We start from the raw sequence: 23167 nt of genomic DNA, 5'->3' as shown, positions 1-23167 counted from the left end.
CTGTATGGCATGTAGCGCCGTCTTGTTGGAACCAAAGGTCGTCCACATCAACATCGTCCAATTCAGGCACGAAAAAGTCATTAATCATGGCTCTATAGCGCTCTCCATTGACTCTAACATTATGGCCGGCTTCATTTTTAAAGAAATATGGACCAATGATTCCCTCTGCCCATAGAGCACACCAAACAGTGACTTTTTGAGGATGTAACGGCGTCTCAGCAATGGCTTGTGGATTATGCTCACTCCAAATGCGACAATTTTGCTTATTGACATACCCATTCAACCAAAAGTGAGCTTCATCGCTGAACAAAATTTTCTTCGATGCGTCGCGCGAACCGAACCATTATTTTCGTAATAAACTTGCACGATTTGCAAACGTTGTTCAGGTGTAAGTCTATTCATTATGAAATGGCAAACCAAACTGAGCATAAATCAAGTGAGAGCTGTCAAAAAGACCATCTACGAAAAAAGTAGTACAAAGACGGCAAGAGCCGATTTTAATTTTTTTAAATTATTTACAGTTTTAGAATCTGGCCTCCTACTCCATGCCACTTGCTGGTTAGGTAAGTGATGCCAGGATGCCATTTATCTCGCGATCGATTTCTTTTAGTGCGGAGATGACCGATGGATGTGTTTCATAGTCTTTACTATTCGCTAAAATCTTCACTTAAAGCGTCACGTGAACGTTGTAATATTAAACAAATCTACGACGAGTAGTTGCACACGTATCACGGCCTTGAAATACGCTTCGATTTCGAACGCACGTTGTTCACCGGTTTACTGCGACATTGCCAAAACATAACCTTCACGAATAATGAAGCTAACATGGTCCTCTCCACGCTCATAAGCGCAGCGGTTATGAAGAAATTTAAAACCTAATGTTGCCACCCAACACTCTGTAATTGGCGCTTACACCCTCTTTGGGTGTTTGGCCGAGCTCCTCTCCCCATTTGTGGCGTACGAGGTGGGAGCATGATTCTTTATAATACAAACCTCCCCCTTTTTGGATGGAGAGGTAGCGGATATTTACGGCTCAAACTGGGGGTTAGAGGTCAAGCGCTTGGACTAGCGGACGTTTTTGCTGTTGGAAAAGTCGCGGAGATAGCCTACACAATTAATACTTACGTGGACAGTCAAGCAGCTATAAAATCCTTAAACTCATATTATATTAAGTCCAAAAATGTTCAAAGGAGCAGGGATGCCATGGGAAAGCTAACGGCAAACAAGACTGCACATCTATTAAGGACACGAAGGCATTCGTAGTTAGTTTGATCATGTAAGTATGTATTAAAAAAAATTTATTTTCATTCGAGATGGTCACCATTTGCTTCTACACAAGTCTTCAAACGATTTGGCCATTCAGCTATTGTAGCACGCACGGTTTCCATGGATATTGACGTCGCTGTTCGAATCAAAGATTGCTGGAGACTTTCCACTTTTATGTGAGTTCTTCGACAAGCCATACTCTACACTTCTGACCACAAACTATTGTCCAATGGATTCAGAGTGGGATTTACAGACGGTCAATCTTTTGCGGCCATGAACCCAGGAACTGCTCAACTGCTTCACCACGTCCTCTAAGACATCCTATTGGTACACTTTTGCTCCGCTGAGGCCACAGTTTGACGATCCGGAGGCTATTTCAAAATGGATCTTCCAGCGTTGTTTACATTTGCATCCTACATGCTATCTATGTACTTTGAATCTTAATCGAGGTCGGTCTCCATCTGATATCGCTAGGGACCAAAAGGTCTATGCGCGGCTTAAGACCACCCGAGTTAACTTAACTTAAGCCTCGCCCTTACAGAGCATTTGCAGTTGAACAGTTAGTTGAGGTTTATATCAGGCAGCAGATATTTTTCAAAATGCTCACACAGGCAGCTATGGCAGGCAATAATATTACCTAGAGAGTATCGCCGTCGCTCCTGCATAAGTGAATTTGACAGAGCAGAAAAATGTTTCCGTTTTTATTTATATTTTTTCTTATTTCTGAGAAGAAATTTGGAAATCTATTTATTTATATGATAGTATTTACCAATATTTTATTTTATAATCAGCAAAAAGACAATAATAAAATTATTGGTCTACTTTCAAAATTTTATATATCGCATTATTCTTTTCGACCTTGGCGGTTGCCATAGTGGAATGGGCTTGTGGGTGGTTGCCCATTCGGTAGAGATCTTGTTCGAAACCCAATGAAACACTAATGAACAAAAAGGTATTTTCTTGCAATGGTAAGCCTCCTATTGTGTTTCTGCCCTGAAAATAGTTCCTCCTGCACGGAGGAAACCTAAAATTTTAAGTCCCTCTATTTGTTGAACGGCCTCGGTAGTCTAACGTAAGTGCACTAGCCTGCCATCCCAGATGTTGTGTGTTCGAACCCCACGTAAAGCACGGTCCTCGCATTTTTCCAAATTTACCTACTTTCGCTCTTAAAAAAAAAAACAAATAATAATAATAGTAATAATTCTCATTCCTCAACCCCAAAAAAACAAACTTATTTTTACCAAACTTACTCCCGCACAATGGTCGCCGAATTATTTGCATTGTGGCTGCTAAAACCAAAGAAAAAAAACACACAGTTACAAAATGCATCAGTGGCACCAGCAGGAGGAAGTGGGCAATCACGATAATAGCGCAGGCACACCAAATTTAGCGAAGTCCTCAACCATCTGTGCGATCCTTCTGCCAGAAAAATGTGACACACAGATGGCGCCCAAAGCAGTAAGAAGGCATTGTTCCTAAGCAGCGACAAGTGGGCATTCCCACTACTTAGGACTGGCAGCGGCAGGCTAATCACCTACCCTGTCAGAAATCCCGAGAAGAGTGAACGAGGAAAAAAAAACAAATTTGTTGGACAATATCAGGACGCGGACCACAACTCGTAGAAGAGGCTGGGCCAAATACCCAACAAAGGATGAATATATGTGTACTAGGGCGGGTCGATTTAAAAATCGCCCATTGATTTGTGAAAATCGTATTCTATGGGTCAAAATAAGAAACTTTGCCGAAGGAACCATACCTCTAAAACGAATTCTGATGTCCCCCAATTTGGGTCGAACGAAAAATCCCACTTTGACCCATTTAGAGTGCTCTAATTGAGTCCAAATGTATGACCGACCCCCACCTACTTTGGACGGCCGATCCACCCATGCCAGTGGCACACCCCCTGGAACTCCCCTGGGGGGTTCCCCATACAATCATTTCAAAATATCACCATTTTTGGCCTTTACATGAGAAAAGAAACTAAAAAGTTCGACCCAAATTGGGGGATATCAGAATTCGTTTTAGAGGTATGGTTCCTTAGGCAAAGTTTCTTATTTTGATCCCTAGAATATGATTTTCACAGAGTAATGGGCGATTTTTTCGCCCCCACAAATCGTCCCGGCCTAATGTGTACCTATATATATATATATACTGTATGTGTACCTGTATATATGTTTGTTTGCACATATACATATATGCGTTGAATATCCCCCATATTAATAAATTTCAGGCTTGCTTCTCTTTCTGGTTGGAAAGAAATAGTGCCTTTTCCTTATACCTCGCAAACTTTATTTTATACAATACATTTTTTATACGTATGCACACATACATACAAGCGTATATAAGCACCTGTGTACGTATGTAAGCCGATGAAGGCTGGTCGTTAGTTTTATTTGCGACATTTGCATTACATTTATCTGCACATGATTTTTATGCTAACTTCTGCTTATTTAATTAGAAGGCAATCGTTGGCCCAGCTTTCCTCAGATTATTTGAAAGCTACCATTTTCCATTTAGAGGAAAACCCTTAAAATGCTTTGATAACCTCAGTCAATGGCAAAATTAATTTAAAACTGTAGCAAAAAGGTTTCTGAGGCTTCGTCAACAAGAAATTTTAGAAGTTGAGTTACCTAAACATAAAAGTGGGTGGAGCGAGGGGGTGGCGTACGTTAGCAGGCAGAATACAACTTTTGCAAAAACAAGAACTACAAGAACAAATATGTCGGCAAGCTACACGTAGCAGATGTGGAATTTTTGAGGGTAATTAAAAGTTAGACGAAAATTAGATGAAATGTGTTTTGGCTGGCTGATAAAAGAACAGATTCCTGGATTTCTTGGGGTTCGTTGTGGGGAGTCCGAAGGCTTGCTTGACAAATGACAAAGCAGACAAAACTAACGTGCCATTCAGATAATTATTGTGCGTGTGTGGGTAGAAGAGAATGCAAGGCAAGTGCATGCTGTGATTCCCTCTTTCTCTCTATATATATGTATGTGTGCGTGTGTGTGAATATTTGTTACAGTTTTTCGCATATTAGGCTATAAGTGAAATAGTTTTTGCACATTTGCGCATTGTTGAGAGGCAGTTAGACCATTTGCAACAGATTAAATGCATGCGCACGGACATACACACATTCATACATTTACGGTGGGGGAGTTGTGCAGTGGTCTGGCCGTTTTGGTATTCTAACATTTGTTATTTGCAACGAAATGCATTTTAATGGCATATTTGCGCAACCTTTGCCCGTCCCTCTTGGCCCATCCGCCGCTTCTTTCGGCGCAAACTGTTGCTTTGAGACTCATTCTTTGAATTGCAAATGAGTGCCGGCGTTCATACATATATGAGCTGACATGGTTGCACATACATACATATATATGCACTTGTATACCTTCGCACACAAGCATGTGCATGTATGTATGTATGTATGTATGTATGTATGTATGTATGTAAATGACACATTGCCTCCGGAATGCCGAGAAGTTACAAGAATGTGGAGATTCGGCAAAAGCGACAATGACAATAGAGAAGCATTTTGTGGGGATTCTGTTTTCTTTTTAGCAGAAAATCTCAACTGGACTTCTCGTTCTTCCTGGCATTTTTGAGGCTCTTTGTAGTTGGATCAGCGTAGAGAATCTAAGGCCAGAGAGTTTTCTTTTTCACTTTATTTTAAATATTTAGTTAAAAGCCAAATAAATGCAGCTGGCTGTGCCTTGTCGGCAGGTGGTAAATGCATTTTGTGCATGTGTGTGTGCGCAGCCGTATGTAATGTGTCACCAGTAACCAGTTTTGTGGCTGCTTTGTACATATTAAAAAGTGGCAACAGCCAGATAAACTGGAATTTTCCAGAGGTTTGCCAGTGCTTGTTGGCATTAAGTTGAAAGACAAGAAAATTTGCGAAAGAACAGAAACTAGTTCGTGTCACATGACGCACGCGGCAGCGCCAACGCCTGCTGCAACATCTACCGACGCTGGTAATTCAACTTCGAGCTGCGAACTCTGCATTTATAATCTTGGATTTCTTTAGGCATGGACTTTCATTTGCACACCTACACATGCACATACGCACACCCACACATTTGGTTAAATTAAAATTTGAAAGAGAAATTCAGGATGCTCTTGCCAGTGGCGCTGCGACAGCATGTTGCATGTGCGGCTCCTGCATTTCGGCGCATTTTAAATGTCATCAAATGCCAGTCAAATGCAAACGTTGCAAAACTTTTTCCAGAACTCTTTCTTATTACGCCACATTTTAGTCAGCAAACGCAGCAGTCAGCCGGACGGCCGAAACGAACGCTTCTTTTTTATTTTATTTTTTTGATTTTGTACGGTTTTTGTTGTTGTTGGCACGGTTGCTTCTTGTATTGTTTTGCTGCGTAAAGTTTAGTTATTTCATACTTCAATCTTGGCGTTCTTCGTGCAAAGTTTTGCTTTTATGATATCTTAATAGGAGATTTCCGCTGCTAACCCCCGCCCACTCACCTGCTTTCGCGTGCTGCTTGCTGGTTTGCGGCGAGCATCATGTTGCTGCTGCAGCTGTGATTATTATCCTCTGCTTGCCGGAAAACATATGCCTCGCCGCAAGAACTTGTGTATATGTTGTTGTTGCTTTTGTGTAGTAGATACTCGCCAACTTATTTGTAATTCCAAAGGATTCTTCCGTACTTGCTGCCACTTCTGCAGTTTCTAAATAAATAAGAATTCATACGCCAAGGTTGTGGTGTCTTGTATTCTCTTCATTTAAACAGCAGGTATGTAAATGAGTTACATACACATGTGCGTATGTGTGTATGTGTGTACGTGTAAATATTGTAAGGACTTTTTTGTTCGGCTTTTAGCCTTGGCAAAAACTTTTTGTGACATCTGCAAAAGTTTTTAAAGAGCCAAGACTCAAGTAGCACACACCGACCGCAAAGGGTGAGGGGCGTACAGAGGTAGTGGGTAAAAGTAGCTACTTAATGCAAGAAATGAAATGACGAAACCAAAACAGTAAAAGGCTCAAAAGACGCGCGGAATGTGAGTAAGTGCCTAGAAGGGGACCGGAAAGGACAACCAGCGCTGAGGCATAGGCGTGGGAGATTTCGAAGGAACGCGGTGGTGAAGTGGAGTGACTGGTGCGAGTAATTGGTTTGTCATAACTTACATCATTTTCAGCACTTCCTCCCTCCCACCCATCATGGTTATGGATAACATATTATAGACTTCTATCTCTGCCTGCTTATGGAAGCGATGCCAGTTGAACGGGAGTTCATCTCTGATTTAGCACAGAGCGAAAATAATCTGCTCAGATTTTTATTTCATCTAAGCTACGACGCGCTCGACTCTTTGACGACACATATACTCACATAATCCATTTCTCACTCCCTCTAAATTACCCAAAAGTTTTTCGTACTTCATTCAGCATTAAATATGTTGTGGCTTGTGTTGTAGCTGTCGCTCAGTACTCGTATGGTTGCAGTATTCCAAAATTGTTTCGTGTCATTTACTTGCGGAGTTGCGGTCTGTAATCGTACGATTTGTGTCATCTACTTTCGAAGGCATGTACAAACATAGATAGCCGCATACATACACAAATATAGATGCATGAGTACATAATGGGTTTCGTGGCTATTTGATCCGCAATTCGTTGCATTGACAATCGCAGCGATGAAACCACCTGGAAATGTTTGTAATAAAATCTTATACTTCATATTATTTGTACGCCTGTGTGTACGAAAATGATCTAAATTCCTTGGAGGACAAGTGTGCATACATACTCACATACTGATTTTTTTGTAATTGATACGTAATTCAAAGAAAAAAAAATCCATTATTTTTGCGTAAAGTTCAAAACTTTATTTAAGACGTTTCGGATTGTCCGATTTGGGCCAAATATGCACCGTTTTGTTGTATAATTTGTTGCCCTTTTATAGGTAGCTCCATAGAAGATTTCGCATGATGCCAATTTTTTATCACTCAGGAAGTCTTACAATGAGAGAAAAGGGTAGTAATCGCTTGGTGCCAGGTCCTGACTATATGATGGCTGCAATAAAACTTCCCGACCAAGCTCCCAGAGTTTTTAGCGAGTCACCATAGACACATTACCTCTTCAGTTGGTTAATTCTGGCCGTTTTTGGTCAATGGCTAGCTTCAAATGGCCCAGTTGTTGACAGTAGAGGTCTGAATTCTGTGTTTGGCCAAACGGAAGCAACTTAAAATAAATGATTCCTGGCTGTTAATCCTGGTTTGGCCACCGTTTGAGCTCCGTCATCACGCTTCAACCACGATCGTTTTCACACAATATTACCGTATGTGACCCATGTCTCATATCCAGTCACGATCCCTTTAAGAAATCGGTCAATTTAATTCCGTTCGTCCAAGGCTTCGCAGAGGGCAATTCGTTGCATTATGTTTTTGGTGTTAATTAGCGTGGAAGCCAAATATGGAGCTTGTGTTTGAATCCAACTTCGCGTAAATGGTTTAAAACTGTTTTATCATCGATCTTTAACTCCTGGGTGATGCTCCGATTACTAACATGCCGGCCAATTTCGATTATTTTTGTGACGGGCTTGTCTCTGCGAGGTGAGTCTCTAAGATCAAAAATGCCTGCACGGAATCGACGAAACCTAAATTGCACGTAATTAGCTGTTACGGTTTCGGCACCATAGCCGCCGGACCAGTTTTAGCGGTCTGGCTTGCATTCCCGGTTTCATCCAAGAAAAACTGTAAAATCTACCGAATTTCATCTTCATTGACTTCCATTATTAACACACTGTAACGTATGCTTATAAGTATTCCGCCCAGTCTTAACACAACTCTCTATCGCTGAACTTTCTGATAGGGTTTGCGAGGTCTTTTTTTGTTATTCAGTATCTTAAAAACTGACGATTTTTTGTTTATTTATTTCAACTTACTGCTGCATTCCTGTCACGTTATTTGGTTCGAAAGAGGGTAGGAGTGAAAATCATAAGTAGTGTCCAGTAGTAGTCCAGACCAACCATTCACTCCACTCAACAATTTTCAGATTTTACGTTTTTCGTCTCTACCGATCCGGAGGCAACCACATTTGATGTTACGATGTTTCAAACTGACCACAACCGGATACCATGTTTCAGAGATCCAAAGAAGTCGATGGGTTGGGTCTGTTAGTGGTTGCTTCATTACGGAGACTATTTTTTTTACTGAGAGGTCAAATACGGTTTTTTCTTTTTCCAGTTGCTCATAGAAGTAGGCGAGATGCCAAATATTCTTTCTTTCATGCTATGCTCATGTCGCAAGACGATCATTAACGGGAGTAAAATACAGCGGAGTCTCTCTCTCCCCAAGTGAGTTTTCTTTTAAATGACAGTTGTAATAGAGTTCACACGGTCTAATAATTTCTGTTCTTTGTCAAAAACATCGCATCTTTTTGCTGACACTGACGCCAGTGTTTGTATTAACGAGCAGATCAATCAGCCATCCAATGATCGCATTGTTGGACATCCAAAGAGGGAGGATAAAATGAGGTCGTGTGCCATAAGTCATTGATAGTTGCTTTGCCCCGAGCTCGTGTCGGCAACATTCTTCGACGGGATTCTACAAATAAACAGACATTCTGCTGCTACGTCTGACAGGCATCTACTTTGGGCCTCTAACTATAGTCCAGTCTAAGATTAGCGCCATTAGCTTTGTGCATTTAATTATTACAGGATATACGACAATGTATTGAGCATATCTAAAAACTTAAGTATATATATAAGTTTTCGGCTTCACAGTCCGTCGAAAGCGAGCCATGCATCCTTAGAATAATTAGATTAAAAAAACTTAAAGGTCCTATACCAAAGTGGGAGGGGTAGTTCCAGCTCTTCCGTATATCTGTATTTCCAATGAAAAAGTTAAGGGGACGTAGTTTTTGGATTTACTCTCATCGGATAGTAAACTTTGATTTGATTTCTTTACAAAAGGATCGTTTACAAAGCTGCCAAGAATTACACGAGCGTCAGGCGGTGTTCATTAACCATTTACCCTGTTCCGTCTCACCAACCCCCGTTTGACTTTATGGTCCGCACATTTTCCACAACGTCAAAGTCAACAATGATGATGTTGGGTTGGTTGGCTTTTGTGCCTTTAACGCTTAATTGAATTTTTTATGAGTGTTACGTTGTGTTAATAGTACTGTCGTTGTTGTTGCATTTGCAGCTGCTGCCGCCGCCGTTGTGGCAAGTGCATGCTGGCTTTCAAGCGTGTGGCAGCAACGTCAGCGTTCGAGTCAGAGACGACTTCTGACGTTGGCGCATTTAGAAAATGTTCGCATTTACAATAACAGTACCACAAACAGCAACAGCAACAGCAGTAACAACAACAACAACCGATATAACCATAACAACAATATTGAAAATTGCATTAAAAGGACGCATTGCCATAAAGTGAAAAGAAACAAAATGCGAATGCTGAGGAGGGGGAGTTGTGTACAAATATATGTGCACACACAAACATACATACCGGTATATTTAAGTGCATACATTGAGTGCCTCATGCAAAGTAGTCTGTGGGCGGAGCTTTATGCTCCGAGTCATTGGTTTGAACTGGTCCTGCACATTTGCCTTTTTGCAAGTAATTTTGCGTATGTGTTGCTGATGCTGTTAAACGAATATTGCTTATAAATTCAATTAAGCATAGATGCACTCAAGACGCAATCGCTCGCAAAGAGCGCCGCAGGGGCTGGGCGGTAGTGATTGGTGGGAAAGCGAAGTGCTGAGGTTGTCATGTTAAATGTTATGATTTTCTTTATGTTTTATGCTGCCACATTTCGAACGCTCGCACAGTTCATTTGCCTGTTGTTGTACTACAACTAACTTATGGGGCATGCATGTGTGTGTGTGACACTGTAAGTGAAGCTGAGGAGTAGTGGTGCTGTACACTAGGTGAGCTGTGGTGGGGGTGTGTTGCAGGCCGAGTCACCAATTACCACTCAAAGCAAATTACATGCAACCAAACGTGGGCGTAGGGGCAACATAAGAAATAAATTGAAAAAAAAAAAAATAAAAAATATTTTTTAATGTAAAATATGCTGAGACTTGGCACGACGGGACGTTCGATCTAAGAATCCGCCCGTGAGTGCTGATGTGTTGCCACGAATTGGAGGAGAAGCACAGCTAAACACCTAAAAATACCTAGGCATTACATTTATATGCTAGAATAAAGGGTCTTTCAAAAGTGACGTCTAGATGTCGGTAGTAAATAATTCCTAGACGGTACCTTTTTCTTCATCTTTGAAATTTGTCAAGTAGACGGATGTACAATCCTAACCATTGATACTTATATTGCAGGCATAGGTCGATCCCGTGGATTAATGAGTGATCCATCTCAAACTCGGAGACGTAGAGGACGAAGAGGAGACTGCCAAGAGGTGGCCTTTTTTTGCAGCAGGATCGTTAAGGAACGCGACGACTTTGCAAATAAAACTGGTGGGTTTCTACCACCCAAAAATCTATTGCCACAAGTATTTGAGTGCGATGAAAAGTGAAGAGTAGTGCAAGCTTTTGTAATACGAATTATCGTGAAACTGCGCAAAATGGATTGGAGGTGAAGGAATGGTGCTAGACGAATGCAGCGGCACAAACAACTGCCGTAGTGCTAAGATGCAGCAAAACGAACAGCAGGCGAATGTAGCTGACGATTGAGCTTATTGCTCACGACGGCCTCCAGACCTAATTACCAAACCGGCATCCCTGTAAGATGAAACGTCGGACTTGAGGTGTTTTTAGTGGCGTTAAAGCCCCACTTTCGATTGATTTTGCACCTCGTAAAAAACCGTTTATACTTACATTATAGAAACTTATTACGAAAATGAAAAACATTTCGTAAAATTTGTAATTTTTTTGGGAGAAATAATCGTTCGAATGAGCTGACCACTCAAAGGTTGGTAAACAATCTTGAAGATACTGGTGCTATCGAGGATCGAAAAGCGGCTGACAGGCCAGATTGGGGTTTGTTGAAACATAAAGTCCATCTGAATAAGCCAATAATGATTCCAGAGCCAGGAACACATCATTCGGATTGAGGTTGCTCAATTCAATGCGATAATGTGTGAGCGGGTCATTGAAAATTTTAATTCTCGTTTGATAACTTGGGTATTGAAATGATGCCATTTTTCACATGTAATGTTAAGCCCCGTATTTTGACTAAAAATAGTGAGACCCGAAGGAATCTACATTTTTCATCCTCTGGTCTCTTTCAATCTGTTTCTGGCAGCTCCAATAGATTTCATACAATTGCCAAGTCAGCTAAGTGATCACTTCTTTTATTTTCTAGGAACCCAAAATATTTGTCCTTTATTTAAACACATCTCAGGTAATTTTAGATTTTTAGGTTTAGCAATGCATCTAAATATGTTTATGTGGGGCAGTGTTCGTAGCCACTGATGCATAAATGTCATTTCGTTCATTTACCTCCATTTTCTGTTTCTCCAGCTTTCATCTTCTTTGGCACTTCATTTTCACTTTTTATCTACGTGTTTGCTGTGGTAATTCCATTAGCAGCGCAAAGACACTAACGTGATTTTCAATTGACTCCTCACTTACAGTGAGAGTGAGTTTTAAATACATACACACATACATGCCTACATCTACATACAAACATTTGTAAGTATAAATATTTGTGTGTTGCTGTTCTTCTAGAGTAAGGACGATGCCTTATTCGCAATCAACTTGCTCAATTGGGCATGTCCTGCATAGAGCTCTCGAATGTACAAGTAAAGCATCAGGGGAACCTCGTACCGGCCAACGCCTGGCCGTCGCTCTGCCCAGCTGAATTCAGTTTAGCTCAACTCAACTCGACTGCCTGCAAATTGCTCTACTTCACTAGAACATAGGCAGTGGTTGTTGTTGCCATGTTTTTCTTTATTGCATTTTACTCCGTTTGTTGTTGTTATGAAGTGTACACACCCAGCCGTAAAACTGGTTCATTAAGAACTAACATTTAAAAGTATCGGTTCATAAGCCAATACAGTATTCAAGACCGAGTGGATCGGGAAGAGGTTTCGTGTTGTTCGATTTTTTTTTTGTGGAAGATTAGATTTAACGTGCAAACCGATCCAATGCATCATCAAAGTTGCCGTCGCAGCATTGACATACCAGGAGATCAAAAAGCGCCCCTCGTTTGAAACCATCGCCCATCCTGGATCCGCTTTCGCATTACTTCAGAGTGGCGTTCCGTTTTCCTCATTACAAGGTCTACGCTTGCGGTCCTGCGCCCAGGCCCCGCTTTTTCAAGCAAATAACTTCTTCAGTGAAATCACTGCTGATTTCCCACGGTTTCTCGCTGTTTAGCATCTTGTCGATAACATTTTCAGTGGTTATATGACCGACTGCATTCTCCAGCGTTTGGCGTTCTTGTTCCTAACGCGTGCATTGGAAAAAGCGGTTGCAGCGGCATCTTCGGCTGCATCACCGTATATGCATTTCTGTATTTTGAACAGGTATTTCTGGAAATACTCGTGCCCGGAAAGCATTTGGGTTGTATAAAAATTTACGTCCCCGAAGTTGCTGCTGTATCACGTAGCGACGCCTTTTATTAGCCTAGCCGCCCACCAGCCGCGTGTTTTGTTTCTCCGGCGGTCTTGCCATAGCCTTATCGTTTCGTCCTTTATTTCGCGCGCTGCAGGTTTATTAACTTCTTCTGCCTTCTTCTCATTACTTAATGCTCACAACTGTTTCCTCTCAAAGGCTAGTAAATCTCTCGGTATTGAACCCCATATCGTTGTTGCACCTATGCTAGGAGCTTACACCGGTAATTTGCCGTTTTGTCTTTAGCGTATTTGCCCACAGTTCAGTTCCGTATAAGCTCAGTATTTTCAATTTACTTTGGGTTGGTCCCCTATGTTTGCCATCAGTCTAGGAGTAGGGATGTCATCTTGCCAGCTTTCTTTGCTTCGTGTTTTATTTGGACTCATAAAGTTAGTGCCTAGGTACTTTAAGACCTTTTTGGTGGTTTGCGTATTGGAGCAAGTTTGCACTCTTACTTCCAACGGGATGTGTTTCTTGATTAGAAGTATTTGCTCCGTTTTCTCTCTGACTAACTTGATGCTAAGTGAATTTAGCAACGTTTGTGTTCGTGTCATGACTTGGTTAAGTTGGTGCCATGACTATGGTGATATCGTCTGTGTATTCGATGGGTTCTCTATAATATTAAGTTTGGTTTGGTTTTGGTTCTCTATAATATCAAGTGGAGTAAACATTTCTGAATGCTCTCTACTAGATACTTCCAGTGATGCCTTCTCACAACATATTCATTTGTGCATATGATTTCCAATAGCGATTCGCAGGCAAGAAAGTTCTTAACAGTTTTGTGTTAGATGGGACTGGAAGTGTTCTACAGTGTTCCAAAATTGAGAAATTTCGATTCATTCTTCAGTGCAGTCAAGGTAAAAGGTCGGGGCAGGCGGCTAAGTAAATTTGTTGTATTTGTAATACAAAACAGCATGGAATGCAATGGTGAATAAGTGATCCCGAAGGACCTGTCAATTACCACGGTAAACGAATTGTCGAAAGTGTTGATCAGAATCTTGGCAATGATCGAGTCGGACCGGCATGTGCGCATTTATTCCATTGCTCTGCAATTGTAGGAAAGTTAGAACAAATCAATGATCGGCTATTATTTTACAAATTGAGGTCTACAACAGTTCTCGCTCTTAAACTCATTACTGCTTTGAGAGAGTCCTATTTGCTACCGGGTACAAGTTATTGTTGTACAGGCAAGTGTTTGTTGTTCCCGCTTTACTTTTTATTTCGTTGGATGTATGGCCGCTCGTCTTCGCAATTTGTTGTTGCTGATGTTTATATTACTGCTGTAGTGGTGTGATTTTTTTCTGCATTTCATTTTTATATTCTACATATGTGTGTGTATTGACACCTTGCTGTGAGCTTGTGTGTGTTTGGGACTCTATTTTCTTCTTCGTCGTCCAGAGCCATTTGTTTGAATGTTTTTAATTTGTCGTTCTGTTTGTTTGCCGTCTTGTGCATCGTTCTGTTTTACAATTTGCACTTCATTTTCCCACTTCATTCACTCAAAGTCACTCAACGAAATTTCCTTTCATTTGAAGAAAAGTGTCTTTTCAGCAGTGGAAAGTGTCATTACACTGAGTGTACTGGATATTCTTCTCTGTGTTTATATTGGATCATGTTGTTGTTGTTTTTATTATTGATGTTGGATTTGTCGTTTGTTGTGGATGGATTTATATTTACGCATCACTTACAACCAATCACACACACAATCCGGTAGAATCTTCAATTCATTTTTAGCTCAGTCGTGCGAATCGCCTCCTCTTTCCTGTATTCGCTCTTTTACTTCTTGGTAAGAGGCAGTTTAGAGAGAATTTTGTTGGAAATCTTTGTCAGTTGTTCAGACTTCCAGTTTCACTATATTTTCTTTATATCCGAAAAAACCTTTTTTGTTGAGAAATTTTGCATTAATTTAGTTTTGGAATCGTTAAAACGGAGTCCAGTGGAGCTCGATTAAATGTGATCTCCGTTCTCTTTGCCCTAGGCCCACTTTATTGGTTTCGCTTAAAAGTTTCAGCTTAATTTGATGGGCTTCAAGCGACTTTTGTATCTAGAGAGGATAATTATTTGGCTCCATTCAACCAAAAATCGACTTGAAGCACATTCTCAGTATTTGCCTGCCATTATGTAGCACATATGGGAAACGTATGGGGTCTCCTTCAACTGGCTTCTGTCGCAGCTGCAGGAACGAGCCTTGAACACTTCCCACTGTCTTGTTATTGCCAAAATGCGGTATTGTTGCCTGAAATCTTACTTCTTTGGGTGTCTGGCAGATTTTCAATGGGCAACCGTCCATAATATTATGTTTTCATTTATCCGAGAGGGGAATAGAGAGAAAGTTTGAGTCCAAAATAGTGCTATGCCAGTGGGGCTCTAGGTCTAAGTGACCACCTCTACTCATTTGTGAAGAGTGGCAGCCATCGGAACCAGTCTCAAGTAACTTTGTAAGCGCATTTTTCATTTGAAGGGTGGTTTGCAAGAAAAAATTGGCCTGATTTGCGTACATTAATGATTTTTTTGATGACAATTAATGAAATGCCAGAGGAGGAATCAAGTTAAGAGGGCTACGCTGAGGTACTTCAGATATAACAAAAATTGGTATCGAAGTTGGAATTTATGGCTTACGTTTTGTACAGTTTGTTCTCTCTTTGATGAGGTGATATTCTTTTGGCTAGCGCACCCCCAGTATTCTGTACCGTAAGTCCAAACCGGTATTAATATTTATTTTTAAATAATTCATTTTTTGATTGATCAAGTCAAGCTCTTCTCGTGTTTTGTAGACAGCAGCTTTGCAGCACAGTGTGGCATCGAGTGTTGTGTCCAGATATTTGGCATCATCGACGCATCAATGAAGATTGACTTGCAAGTAGCGCTTTTTAGGAAAAACATTACTGATATGTGCTGAGTTGCTTTTGTTTAGTTTTATTCTCTGTTTGATAGCTCATGTAGCAATAAGCTACAGCTAAAGCTTCTTGTGGCTTACTTGTTGCGTTTTCGAAGGTGTTATCCACTGAAAGTATGGCAGTGTCATCCGCAGATTTGCCGGTGAAAAGTCATGGGTATAAAAGAGATGTAGCAGAGGACCCAAAATGGTCCCCTATGGAACGCCTGTGTTTGTATTTTTAGAGACGAATATGCTTTTCCGTGTTTTGCACAAAAGAACCTTTCACTAACATATTACGGAAGCACCTCGTAGTATTGTGTTGGCAGCATGGACTAGAGCATTTGGAGAAGCCCTTCGTGCCATCAAGTTAATGTAGAAGTAAAGAGTGGGAAATCTTTTCAGTTCTCGAGTTTAAGCATACAACATAAGTCTAAAGGTTAAGACTTGTAACCTCCAAAAGATTGAAAAGGTGAACAATTAATGCAATTTTTTAGAACGCAAGTCGGTGGTTTAAGATTTAAAGGTGAAATAGAATATTTTTATCGAAACCAGACGGAACATTGATAATGGATTTAAATGAGAATAGGCGATAGAGGTAGATTATACTATTAATGCAATTATTATAAAGATTGGATTTAAAAATATTTTCAAATATTTCCAAAATGATCAAATGTTCTGAAATCTCACACAGAGAAGAAATACTTAATTTTTTCACGCATAGTTCTTGAAATCGTGAAAACACTTGTGTTAAGGTTATTTTTGATCTTTCTAATATAATATATTTCTTATAGAATTTTTGATATAGCGCGTTGTATTTAGTTCAAGAACTTAATACAATCGGCAATGACCAGAGTTCTTGTGCAGTCTAGAGAATCTCGAATTTTGATTCTTTAGCTGCGTTAACTTCCTTATAAAATGGCATAACATTTGGAACTTCTGCTAATGTAATGGAACATATTTAATAATAAATCCATATAAATTAGATAAAAAATATTGAAATTTAGGTTTTTGGCTTCAGAAATTCTGTTACTACAGGTAACACTTTGTAAAGGGAGCTTTACGCACAGTATATTGATTCTGCAGTGTGCCTTAGAATTTGTTGGTATATTGCCCATCAGAACGCCATATATGTACTCCAGAGGACGTCAAATATACAAAACAGTTTTTGTTGTTGGACTTTAACTCGAACCTTAACCTCTTACTATTAACATTCTGCTGGCATTACCGTTAAGTAAATCGTTGGGACACCTGTTTACAATCTATCGCTCTCCCCATGGAACTGTTAAAAAGGCATAACCTCAATGTTGAAGCCTACGAAACTCCGCGCGTCTTAGATCATTACGAATATGTTTTACGGATTCTCTTCCAGTTATCAGCTTATTTCAGCCTATAAGCTACAATATTTTCTCCGAGTACGGTTTTAAAGGTTTCGGGAGCCTAGCGAGGGCATTGGAACAAGCCATGATCAACATCTCCTTCCCTCTACCTGCAGATTAGGCAGTTTAGTGAACTGTCATGTCGAAATCTATAGAAGTATTTCCTAAATACTCCGTGCCCTGAAAGGAATTGAGTTAGGTGGTGATTTGGATGAGTATTAATTAGCCCAAAGCTCCCTAGCACCTAGTTGCCCTGGCTAAATCCTTTCTGTCAAAGTTGTACAACTCCCTCAGTTTTTGTCTAATTTGCTTGAAATTTTTACACAAATATGCGGAAGTGTCAGCTTTCTCAAATATGTAAAAACCAAACAATCGGGCTGAAAACAAAAATCAGACGTTCATCTATCCTTAGGTGATCTGATCTAACGGTCCTGCCTGTGAGCGATCGAACGGCGTCTTTCTTCTGCTGCAATTTTTTACGCCTTGCTCTACCGTTGTGCTCGGATAGCCTTACAAATATTCTCTTCTTTTCATTTGCCAAAATGTTGCAGGGATTAGGTCATGCAATCACGAAGGAAGCAACATCAGAAATTGTAGGTAAGCAGCAAAGCACTTAGCCGATAGACGGGACGGATATTTTCTAGTTTCTAGTCGAATATGGAGTATTTCTAACCCACAGATACTCCACGAGACGGAATTGCATCCTCTTCGCGTGACAGTGTGGTGTGCGGTTTCTTCACGCTGTATTGTCGGGCCTTATTTTTTTGAAGAAAATGGTCACACCGTTACGGTTACTGGAGACCGTTATTTGAAAATGCTGAAAGAATTTTTCTATCCAGAACTACGCCGAAAGAGAATTCCTTTCAACTCTGTGTGGTTTCAACAAGATGGGGCAACGTCTCACATAGCCCAGACTGTTATGACAGAGTTGCGACGAAAATTTCCCAATAAACTGATTTCAAGAAACTCCGAATTTCGTTGGCCCCCAGGTCGCCTGACCTTACTGCACCTGACTTTTTCTTGTGGGGTTTATGTAAACAAGAAGTTTATAAAACAAGGCCAACAAATTTGGATGAACTAAAACAATCCATTCGGGCAACAATTGCGGCTATTCCTGTCGCAACTCTCAAAGCAGCAATGAACAACTTTTTACTAAGATGCCGCACTTGTGTCAACGAGCATGGGGGGCACTTAAATTCGATTATTTTTAAAACTAGTTAAGCTACATTTAATAAAATTTAATGACCTTCAACTTGAAAAAAAAAATAAATGAATTCCATACACTAAAAAAAAAGTTATTTGAGTTTCTTAATGTAACAAAATTCATCAGCCACCCTGTATTATCCACCCACTATGTACCTAATAGCAGGTTTGGAATTGATAGTTACAGTTACAAGATAACTGGGAACCTTTAAAAATTCTACTGCCTTTCTCCTTCTTATTAGAAGCACATAACTTTTGCGCTCAACTACTTCCAATTTCGTGGACGTCAACGAAGCCTTGATCCCACTGACTGATTCGCTGCCGATCCTCATGATGTTATGGATGTGTTTTGCCACTATTACCACCGCGATATCATGCGCGAAATCAACCAATTTCACTCTAGTTGGCATATCCAGTCTTAGAACACCGTCATTCCTTGGGGATTCCTGGAGGACTCCTTCTGTTACATTTTACTTCCCTAATACCTCTGGCGGTTCCAAATCTTAGATTATAGTGCTAAAATAGTTCCCAAATATTCTAATAATATAACTAGGTGCCTCTAGCTGACAGCATCTGTGATAAAAGAGTCCAGAGTTACCACAGCGCAGTATTCATTTTTCCCGCCACACCATCTCTCGCCACCAATGGCTTCTAGAATTCTACCACATATTTGATATCTCCCACGGTGGAGTGGTATTTGTTGAAGCTGAATTGGTGTGTGGATAAAATACCTTTATCTTTGTCGCAAATAATTTTCTCAAGAATTTTTACCACTGTGTCTAGTGAAGTATCGTTCTGTAAGACTCGGGTTCACCAGATATTTTGTTTCCCTTGGGTAAAAGCACAAGGGTTTGCATCTTCCACCTCTTTGGGAAAGTGCTTTCGATAAGAGAAGCTAGCATGTGTCTGGAAGTTCAGCGATCGCGAGTCTCAGGGCCATATTTGGTATGCCCTCCGTGCCTGGATCTTTCTAGGACTGAATTTTATTATACGCCGCTTAGAATTTTCGTTCAGTAACAAACCAGTGCCACCAACTTCATCCTGCCAATATGTTTTCAGATATTTGAGTAAAAAGAGTCGTATGAATCTTGTGCAACCTTATTGGGCAAGTAATTTGTGGTGCTTGTGCGCTTTTTGTGTTGGATAATGCCATCGAGTAAGCTGGGCCCGTTCTATTCTAGGCTAGACCTGTTGTGGGTTGTAACTGCTCTTCGTTATTAAGTTTTTGTCTTTCCATTTTTGACCTGTATGTTTGGATGCGATTTTGTCCGCCTTTCGGTCACGTCCATTATGATAGCCGGACGATCGCTGTGGGTGTAGCTCTCGCTCACTCTCCATTTGATGTTAATTTAATGTCTATTACTGACCCCAATCCCCTCTTCCGGTAGGTGTGAGTTGATCCGCTATTTATGTGAGTCAGTGCAATATCGTGAGGTAACCGCTAGCCGCGCATTTCTTTCTGTCATAGGTCCATGGGCAGTCAGTTTTATATAATGGCAATATTTGCTTTCATTTCGTTGACTGTCTGTGATAGTAGGTCTTGAACAGCTGAAAAGTGAATTAGATTTATTTGAATTATTCTCATTGGCTTTCATTTGTTAGTGGTCTCCTAAATGCTGGACACCTATAGCTCCCAGCGATGTGGTCGATGTTTCAGTATATTTATGTGCATGTGTGCATACGTGCATACAATTTATGCCCTAACGAACGTTCGCTTCCTAATATTCTTTAACGGTGGTCTGCATAATTCTTTACCAGTTCACTTTTATTTTTATTGAGCTTTTTATTGTTCCAGCTACTAGTACAAACATATATATGATGAAATCCCTTGTCTAAATCAGCAAGTGGTTGTTGTTGTCAGGCGGATGCTCACCAAATATCCAGTTCCATTTCAACTTAGTTGTAGTTTTGCAAATCGAAAGCTGATTTGTTAGAAGTTTTTGTGATTTTGGACGATTTGTGCGGCACAGAGCAACGGAACGTCTGTTTGTTGGGCTTTGTTTTCGAATACACAGACGAGGTGTGTCCATGTGTGCATGTGCTGAGTTGTTTGCATCCTCCACTTTTCGTGCGCTTAGGGTGCGCTTTCGGTGCTTAGGTGGCCGTATGCGTAACCAATCTGCGGTGTATTGTTGACGTTGCTGACGCACGGCTGCAACTAGTGTTGTTATTGTTTGCAGTAATTTTGTTGTCATTGCATTGTGTGCGTCTGTGTGTGTGTGGGTGTTTGTGTGTTTTGTGGCTCCAACTATTTCCGCAGTGATGTGGCACAAGAGAATCTACTCACCTAAACCGGCTGCAGCGATGAGAAGTTCCCGCTGTCAGACTGCCTGCCACTTACTTTTCGATTTCCACAGCCGCAGTCGTAGTCTACAGCGATACCCAACAACAACTGCATAGCGAAGGTACTGATGGCATTGTGCAAGCACCGTTGACGTAGTTTTTGTTGTTGTTCGTTTACGTTACTTTGGCAACGAATTTGCGGCTCTTTCGTCATAAGCCTCTGGAACGGCTGTGGTTGTCGCTGTGGTCCACTGCTTTGTTGTGCCTTTTTTGTGTTTCGATCATTCGCCCAAATGCCGGTTACTCGTTGCTTTGTTTTGTTCATCCGTTGTTGCATTCGTAGGTCTGCATGCTCTTGTACTGTACACACAAATATATTTTCGTACGTGTGTGAGTGTAATGGGCCCAAGAGCGTCTGCAATGCCGTTTTTCGATTGCTGTATCGGCTGCTAGTCACACTCAGCTGAGGGTATGGCGCAGTTTGTGATTGGAAGGCGATAAACTGCTAGCCATGGGCATTAGTGGGGTGTGTGGTGAGTTCAGCGAAGCCTTGCACGTGCTTTCTGGCATTGATTTGCTATTTATTTAACTTATAAAGTAATGCCCATTTGAGCATAAGAAGGTAGCGAATTTTTGTGTAGCAGCCGCCTACTTCGGCTGCGCATTGCGGTATATTTCAATAATCTACTTTCGGTAGTTGGTTTGCTGAATCTGTGGCAACTTTTTACTGCTGCTCGCAGTGCTGTTAGCGCGCAACGCTGAGTGCTAATTGAAATGTGCTGCATGCTTGCGGTTGGCTGTGGCATGAATATACGATAATGAATGTACGTCTGTATGTGTGTGGGTGCGCTTTGAGCATTTGCTGCCTTTGTTTGACTGATTGCGCAAGTTATGTAAAATGATTTATTAATTACTCCGCTAGCATGCATTCGCACGTTCGAAAGCGCCGAGTTCAACAATTCGAAAATTAATTTCAGAATTTGAAGAGGGAAGCCACTCGCATACGCAGGCAGCCATAAAAGCGATTAGACACTTTTGTTGCGGTGAGGAGCAAGACTCGGTGAAAAATACAACATTTTGCTTAATAGTTGAAAAAGCTAAGCTCACCTGCAAAGCTCACGTCAAGCCACAGGTGAAATTTTCATCTCTGCTTATTAGACGCAGGCGAATTTTTCCATTACTTCTGGAATATATCAAACAGAATCCCTTGAAGTTTAGCTTCGAGTAATTATTATCCAAACTCAAGGTTTGTCTGTGTGTGTGTGTGCAGCAAAGAGAATGCTTAAGCCACGCGTACACATGCATGCACGCTGGTATGTGTGCGAACATTTTAAAGCTGCTGGAACGCAATGTGCTAGTAGGCGCTCTAAGCCATAAATTCTCTACACATACACACACATAAACACACTTGCACTTGAATACTGCCAAAAATCCAAATCCTTGTACAACAAAGCAAAAGTGAGCTGGAATTCCACTTTTAGCAGCCGGAAGCGCAGAGACGGAGGGGGCAGCACTTTCATCTGCAAATATAATTTCTGTTTGCATTTCAACAAATCTGTCCCAATGGTGTTGTGCGGCATAAAATTCGCATGGCACGACTGCTGAGCAGCACAGAGCTTTCTGCTACACACACACACACACGTACACATATAGTAAAAGTAGCAGCAATGCGACTTCGACGGCGAAAGCAGCAAAACGGAATGACCTAGCCATGTAACGGTATTGCTCACAAGCGTCTGCTGCCTGCCAGTACGGCCTGCAAACCAGCGAACGCTCTGTGGATGAACGTTGAAATTGTGTATGTATGTGTGTGTGGCATCCAAAGGCACTGTGGCTGAGCGCGGATGCTGGGAGACGCTGCATTGCTGCCTTCTCATTCTTTACCCATTGGCGGCGCCGAGTGGCGTTGAGTGTCGGTTGAGTACTCTCGCTACATGACAACATAATTTTATTCCACTTCAGTTTTATTTCTACTGCATTTTATTGTTGGTGTTGAGGATTTGTGTTATTTTTTTGGCTTTCGGTAATTTCTGCTTCTGTGCTTCGTGTCTCATAAGAAATTTATGAAAACACAAGCGAAGGCGGGAGGACAAAGCCAAGCGAAAAATATGCACATATATGATGGGATGTTGTGCGGGGGAGTGTAGCGTTTGCTTTCCGCCTTGAGTGTGGCGGCACGTCATGTTCATAAACTAAAATACACTAGAAATTCATGTAGTGAACGAATGAGTCTAGCCCGTGATCAAGCGCGGGGTAGCAGGCAGTGGCTGGTCGCAAATGCCACATAGAGTGCTTGAGCAGCGCTGGAGTTGTGTCATCATATTACTGAGCACGGATACTTACATCAATGCTGTTGTTGTTGTGGTTTTTGTATCGTTGGGCCATGCGAGGCATTCTGTTGCCGTCAACGAAAATGTTGCAGCAATAAAAGTTTCACTTAAATTGCGAAAACTCAGCTGCCTTGCGAATGAATGGATGTGCTGCTGTGTGGATATGTGTAAATGAGTAAGCGCTGCACAGTGCAATAGCGGCAACGGCAACGGCGACTGCGGCAGCTGGAGCACATGTTTTCCGCAATTCGTATAAATAAAATTCATTTAATTTGGCGCTTTGGCAGTTGGTGTGGATTTTTATCTCTGTA

Source organism: Anastrepha obliqua, chromosome 2 (assembly GCF_027943255.1).
Source record: "Anastrepha obliqua isolate idAnaObli1 chromosome 2, idAnaObli1_1.0, whole genome shotgun sequence".
NCBI classification, from domain to species: Eukaryota; Metazoa; Arthropoda; class Insecta; order Diptera; family Tephritidae; genus Anastrepha; species Anastrepha obliqua.
Note: the sequence above shows the minus strand (reverse complement) of the source record.